General features: G+C 35.7%; 1 long non-coding RNA gene across 1 annotated transcript; it reads right to left on the bottom strand.

The window, feature by feature from the left end:
• Window positions 1–2,795: 2,795 nt before the first annotated feature.
• LOC115265519 (uncharacterized) lies at window positions 2,796–4,452 on the bottom strand. The gene is made up of 2 exons (XR_003896720.2): window positions 3,651–4,452; window positions 2,796–3,396 (listed from the first exon to the last, which is right to left on the bottom strand). It is a non-coding gene; the product is annotated as an uncharacterized LOC115265519 (long non-coding RNA).
• Between the last annotated feature and the right edge of the window lie 1,073 nt (window positions 4,453–5,525).

Below are 5,525 nucleotides of genomic sequence, written 5' to 3'. Positions count from 1 at the left end.
TGTTTACCCCGTTATTTCGTTCGATTTGAAGAGGTGACTGTAAAGAAATTATTGCCGTTATCAAGATTATGATAACGCGACTGCGGTTTTCTTTTGAATGGTGCGTTGTACGTTTTGATAGATAGGGTGAGGTATGACCGGCGTGACTGTCTCTCTAAATTACTAATTCCCATAGGCGCAGCTAGGTTTGTTGCTTGTATCGATGTACGGAATCCTTCATTTCCGTATCTTGAAATAATTTAAAAATCTGTTGTGTATGTTCATGGCTATGCTGCACTCAAGAAGCTGCCTGCTATTTTAATTATCTAACGTCTAACATCGGCATTCTAAATTTCTGAGGTCTAACTAAAACTGACATACCTTGAAGAGGTATTACATTATAACTGTATTATTACCTATTACAACACCAGGGAACATGTTTGAAAGCCATAGAGGAATCGATTGAACGTTGAAGCAAGTGTCGCCGTTTGTGCCAGTGCAATAATGTTTATTTTAAATCAGGTTGTTCTATTTCGTTAGTGTTTAGTTAGTGAAATGTGAAAATATGTTTATATTTTAACCGAGCTGAGAATAAAGATATGTATTAGAATTACGGGACAAACCGCCTTTGAGATGGAACGATTGCACTTTCACAGATCGGTGATCGCTTCAAAGTCTGAATTGGATTGAAAACATATTTTCCACGAGAGATCTACGATTTATCGTCTTAGCGTAAATGTAAGAAATAAAACTATTTACTGAAAATAATTACTTAGGTACCAGATTGTTGCTTCGAAAATCCTAGATCCAGAATATTTATAAAGTTGAAAGACAAAAGGAAACAGCTGAATCATTTTGGGGCACTGTGTGCCGGCCGGTGTTCCACAAGGTTCCACAAGGTAGCAAGTTTTTACCGCTATTAACGTTTAGTCTGTACTCTTGTTACCTGTTGTGTGTCAACGACACGCCGACACCTTATCACCCTGCCTGTCGTCCATTAGACATCATAAACATTTTTCATTGCTCAGCAGTGGACAGTAGCCGGACTGAATCATAAATCGACAGTCGGGATCTTTATTTTTGTGTGTATGCCATTATTTCGTCGTTAACCCTTGCTTTCCAATAGCCTATGTGGCCATTTCTATGACAAAATCTCTGAATGATGTGCAAACGTCTCAAAAGCAACCTTATGTATGTGTTTCTAGCGAATTTTGAATCGCTGAATTAGAATTGAGGCTCAGATTTGCTCCAGCAAATTATAATTTTGAACTATACCTCAATTTATAAGGTAAATATTTGATTTTGGGCTTTTCTTGACAGCAGGCCATTATTAGGCATTATTTTTAAGACAATCAAAGGATAAATTGTGTAGCGGACCTGGTGTCTTGGTTAGAACACTTGACTATCACGCCGAGGTCCTGGGATCGAATTCCACTCCCGACATATTCACAAAATGTGCGTTCTTCCTTCGGAAGAGAAGTAAAACGTGGATTAGGGTTGCCCACACTTATATGAAAAACAAAAATTTCGAAAAAAAATACCAAGTCTTACCTTCTTAATCAGTTATTTCGGACTCCCAGAAGCTACGTTCAAAATTTGAGCAAAATCGGTTGAGCCTAAGGGGCGCTCAAAACGCTTGAAGTTTGTATGGAAAAAGTTGACCAAATGCATGCAGAAATTTTAGGTTTTCGAATTTTGCCGCTAGGTGGCGCTGTAAGCGTTCAATTAATAAAATCTTTTGTATTATTGTAAGTGACTATATGCCAAAGAACTTTGTCGAAGACCGCGAAGTGATCCGACGGCTGCGAAAAAAGTTATACCCTAGGCAAAGTGAGGCAAAGTATTGAGATTTCATTATTGATTATACCTATTCCTTTACATGTATTGAAAAACAACAATAAAGTTTATCCTCACTTTACCTAGGGTATAACTTTTTTCACAGACATTGGATCACTTCGCGGTCTTCGACAAAGTTGTTTGGCATATGGTCACCTACCATAATACCAAATGGTTTAATTATTGAACGCTTACAGCGCCACACAGCGGCAAAATTCAAAAACTTAAAATTTCTGCATACATTTGGCCAAGTTTTCCCATACAAATTTCAAGCGTTTTGAGCGCCCCCTTAAGCTCAACCGATTTTGCTCAAATTGTGAACGTAGTTTCTGGGAGTTCAAAACAACTGATTTAGGAGGTACGACTTGGTATTGGCATTTATCGAATTTTTTGTTTTTCATACAAGTGTGGGCCACCTTAACGTGGATCCCGAGATGAACTAGCCTAGGGTTAAAAATCTTGTTAATACAGACAATAAAAAAAGGATAAATTGGTTGATCAACATTTAAATTTTGAATTATGCTTAACTACACTACCCGCCATAAATATGGAATCGCATATTGCAACACTCATACTGAATATTGCAGCACTCAAAAAAGTTTGGCATCACCCTAAAATGTGATTATTTCAGGTCTTTGAGGCACAAATTATTTATGACACCCCTAATTCTCTTTCAAAATGCAACTCGTACCCACAACCTAATTGGTTCTAGGTTTACTCCATTTTTCCTCCTTATTTTGGGTGATGCCAAACTTTTTGGGTGCTGCAATACTGAGTATTGAAACGATTCCATATTATTGGCGGGTAGTGTATATGGTAAACTGCTTCAGAAGGTTGAAGTACTTGGATAGGACAGTAGCCTAGTAGTATAGAAGTTACATCCTTGGTTTCAGCGGCTAGTAATTTTTATATCAGCGTAATAATATTCTAACAATTTTTAGATATTTAAACTATGTTTTCTTGAAAGAGTAAAAAGTCAATATGTTGTTGCTGTTCAGCTGTTAGCGCAGTAATCCCCTGAGCCTTTGCTCACAGCATTATTTATTTACAATTCACAAAAGGGCATTATCTCTATTCATAATAGATACAATATCAATATCATCTGATTCTGCATTTGCAGTTATCGTTTTAAGGGTGGTATACACCACAGTTCTTCCCCCTTTAGGAACTCTTATTCGTAAAGTTTTAAATTATAATGATCAACACTCGTACGTGAATTAATTTCTTATACTGAATTGCATAGAATTAATAAACTAAATATCACAAAATGTAATTTCGATATCACACATTAAATTCTACAATTTTCCGATTTGCTTGAATTGCAATTAATTTCTAAAACAAGCTCACTATTCTTCAAAATTAATTCATCTTCTTCTGACAGTTGTCTTTTCCAATTGTGATTCAGAACCGACATTTTTATCGCCAAGTCGCTGCTGTTGACAGTCGCAAATTCGCTAATTGCTTTTACTGCCAGTATCCGAGCTTCACATTCGCATCTTTCCATTGTGTTTGTTCGATGAGTGTCGCGCAAATCATGCAATCGCGGCCCTTTGTATGCCTCAGCACCGCTGCCGAATAGCCCTTTTAAAATAGAAGCAAAAGAAAAAAAATATTATTACATGTATTACTCAATCAAGTTTCGTCAATCTTAGTCAAGTTAGTATTCTGTTTTGTCAATTTATTGAAAATAGTGATTTCACTCGCTTTGTCCACCAAAAACTCAAAAGTCTACAATAACAAAACACTTGCAATTTGTAACTTTTATGGCACTGTAGGTACTAGCGTTTAACCAATAACTGATACACCATACAAACCCAATTGTTGCTGCCTCTCACCGTAAATATACCAAGTACAAATCGGACAATTTCGTCACCTGGGATGGTGCAATTTCGCGCCTTTGGTTAATGTTCCTCTTTTTATATCTTTGGCACTTTGGCAGTATCGTCGTATCGTTGACTCTTTTGTTAGACGATGATGATGATAACAATCTCGGTAAACAATTTTTTTCACTCAGCTTGGCTATGTCAATCCAATTTTTATTGACATACACGTGCAATCAGGTTTATCCCCGTTGAACATCTACCGCGCACAGTTTGGGTTGATGGATTTCCACCTCGATCACTTAAAAAATGCCTAATCGATGCAATCAGCATACACTGGCTAATAGCACCACCGACGAAATGCCACCATTCGGCGCCGACTACCGTGTAGCTACTATTGTTATACACTGTTGATCGTAATAAGCCAGATAGCTGCCTTGTTCATGCACTTCGCATCACCTTATTTCCAACATGGACTACACTTCTTTGATGCGGATTCACTGAAATCAACTATTAGGTTGCCTCCCGCACTTTATCTTATTAACTTTGGTACACTGAATTTTCACCTCGTCGCCACTTTTATATCAGCGTAATAATATTCTAACAATTTTTAGATATTTAAACTATGTTTTCTTGAAAGAGTAAAAAGTCAATATGTTGTTGCTGTTCAGCTGTTAGCGCAGTAATCCCCTGAGCCTTTGCTCACAGCATTATTTATTTACAATTCACAAAAGGGCATTATCTCTATTCATAATAGATACAATATCAATATCATCTGATTCTGCATTTGCAGTTATCGTTTTAAGGGTGGTATACACCACAGTAATCTTTCAGAAAGGAAATAAACTTATATAACAATGAATGTACTTGTTCAAAAGATCAGTTAAAATTTCCGAAAATATGACTATTAGTCATTGAACAATGGTTGGGGTTCAGCTAAATCGCACTTAATTTAAAAAACCCGATTTAATCCACCTATGGTGAACAGAACCCTTCTTACACTTATTAAAATTATTGTTGTATTATTTGTATTTATCATATTTATTTTGTCTAATAGACCAAAAGCTCTAGAAAATATTTTGGATTTGGCATCTAGTGGATTGGTTTCCAAAATAGCATCATGGACCATGGACTAAACTACCAGAAATGCCAGATACCTCCTAGAATCTTGTATGGAATGTTTAAAAAATGGCTTACATATTCTGGAATATTGTATCCTTTATTAACTGCCAAAAGATCTTGAATCGATTAACAAATAGATAAGAAAATCATCTCTTAATCAGTCGAATAAATTAGCTCCGAAGTACTTGGTATTCATGGTTATGGTGTAGAAAGGACAAAAATGATATATCTACTAAGTTAATCAGTTTTGGCATTAGCTAGTTATTTTGACTGTCCGGTTCTTGCCACAATATATAAATTCAAAGCTTTCATTTAACATATTGTTAGTTTTCATAGAATTCCTGAGTATTTGTAATTTGTTATTTATAATTTTGTTGAAAACAATAACCTGCTAGTATACACTTTGTATGAGGTCAGCATTATTTATTGAAAAATAATTTTCCATAGACTGGTCAAAAACTCATGCAAGATAACAAGTGAATGTAATAATAAAAAAGAATTTATTGAAATATTCTTCGCAAGATATCTCAGTAATCAAATGTCTAATCGAAATAAAAATTGAGGGCCTTTTACAAGGATATTGTAGCTTTCATTTGGTGCTTAGAGAACCCAAATCGGTTGACAGACGGCTGAGATATTTATTATGGTACCCTTGGTCAAAAATCTCTCAAAAAGTTAACCTGTATTACTCCCAAGTACTCTTTGAAAGATATCTCGGTAATCAAATGTCCAATCCTAATGAAATTGTATAGGGTTCTACTAGAATGT

The sequence above is a fragment of the Aedes albopictus genome, chromosome 2, assembly GCF_035046485.1.
Source record: "Aedes albopictus strain Foshan chromosome 2, AalbF5, whole genome shotgun sequence".
NCBI classification, from domain to species: Eukaryota; Metazoa; Arthropoda; class Insecta; order Diptera; family Culicidae; genus Aedes; species Aedes albopictus.
Note: the sequence above shows the minus strand (reverse complement) of the source record. Positions and strands in the feature narration are given on the sequence as shown.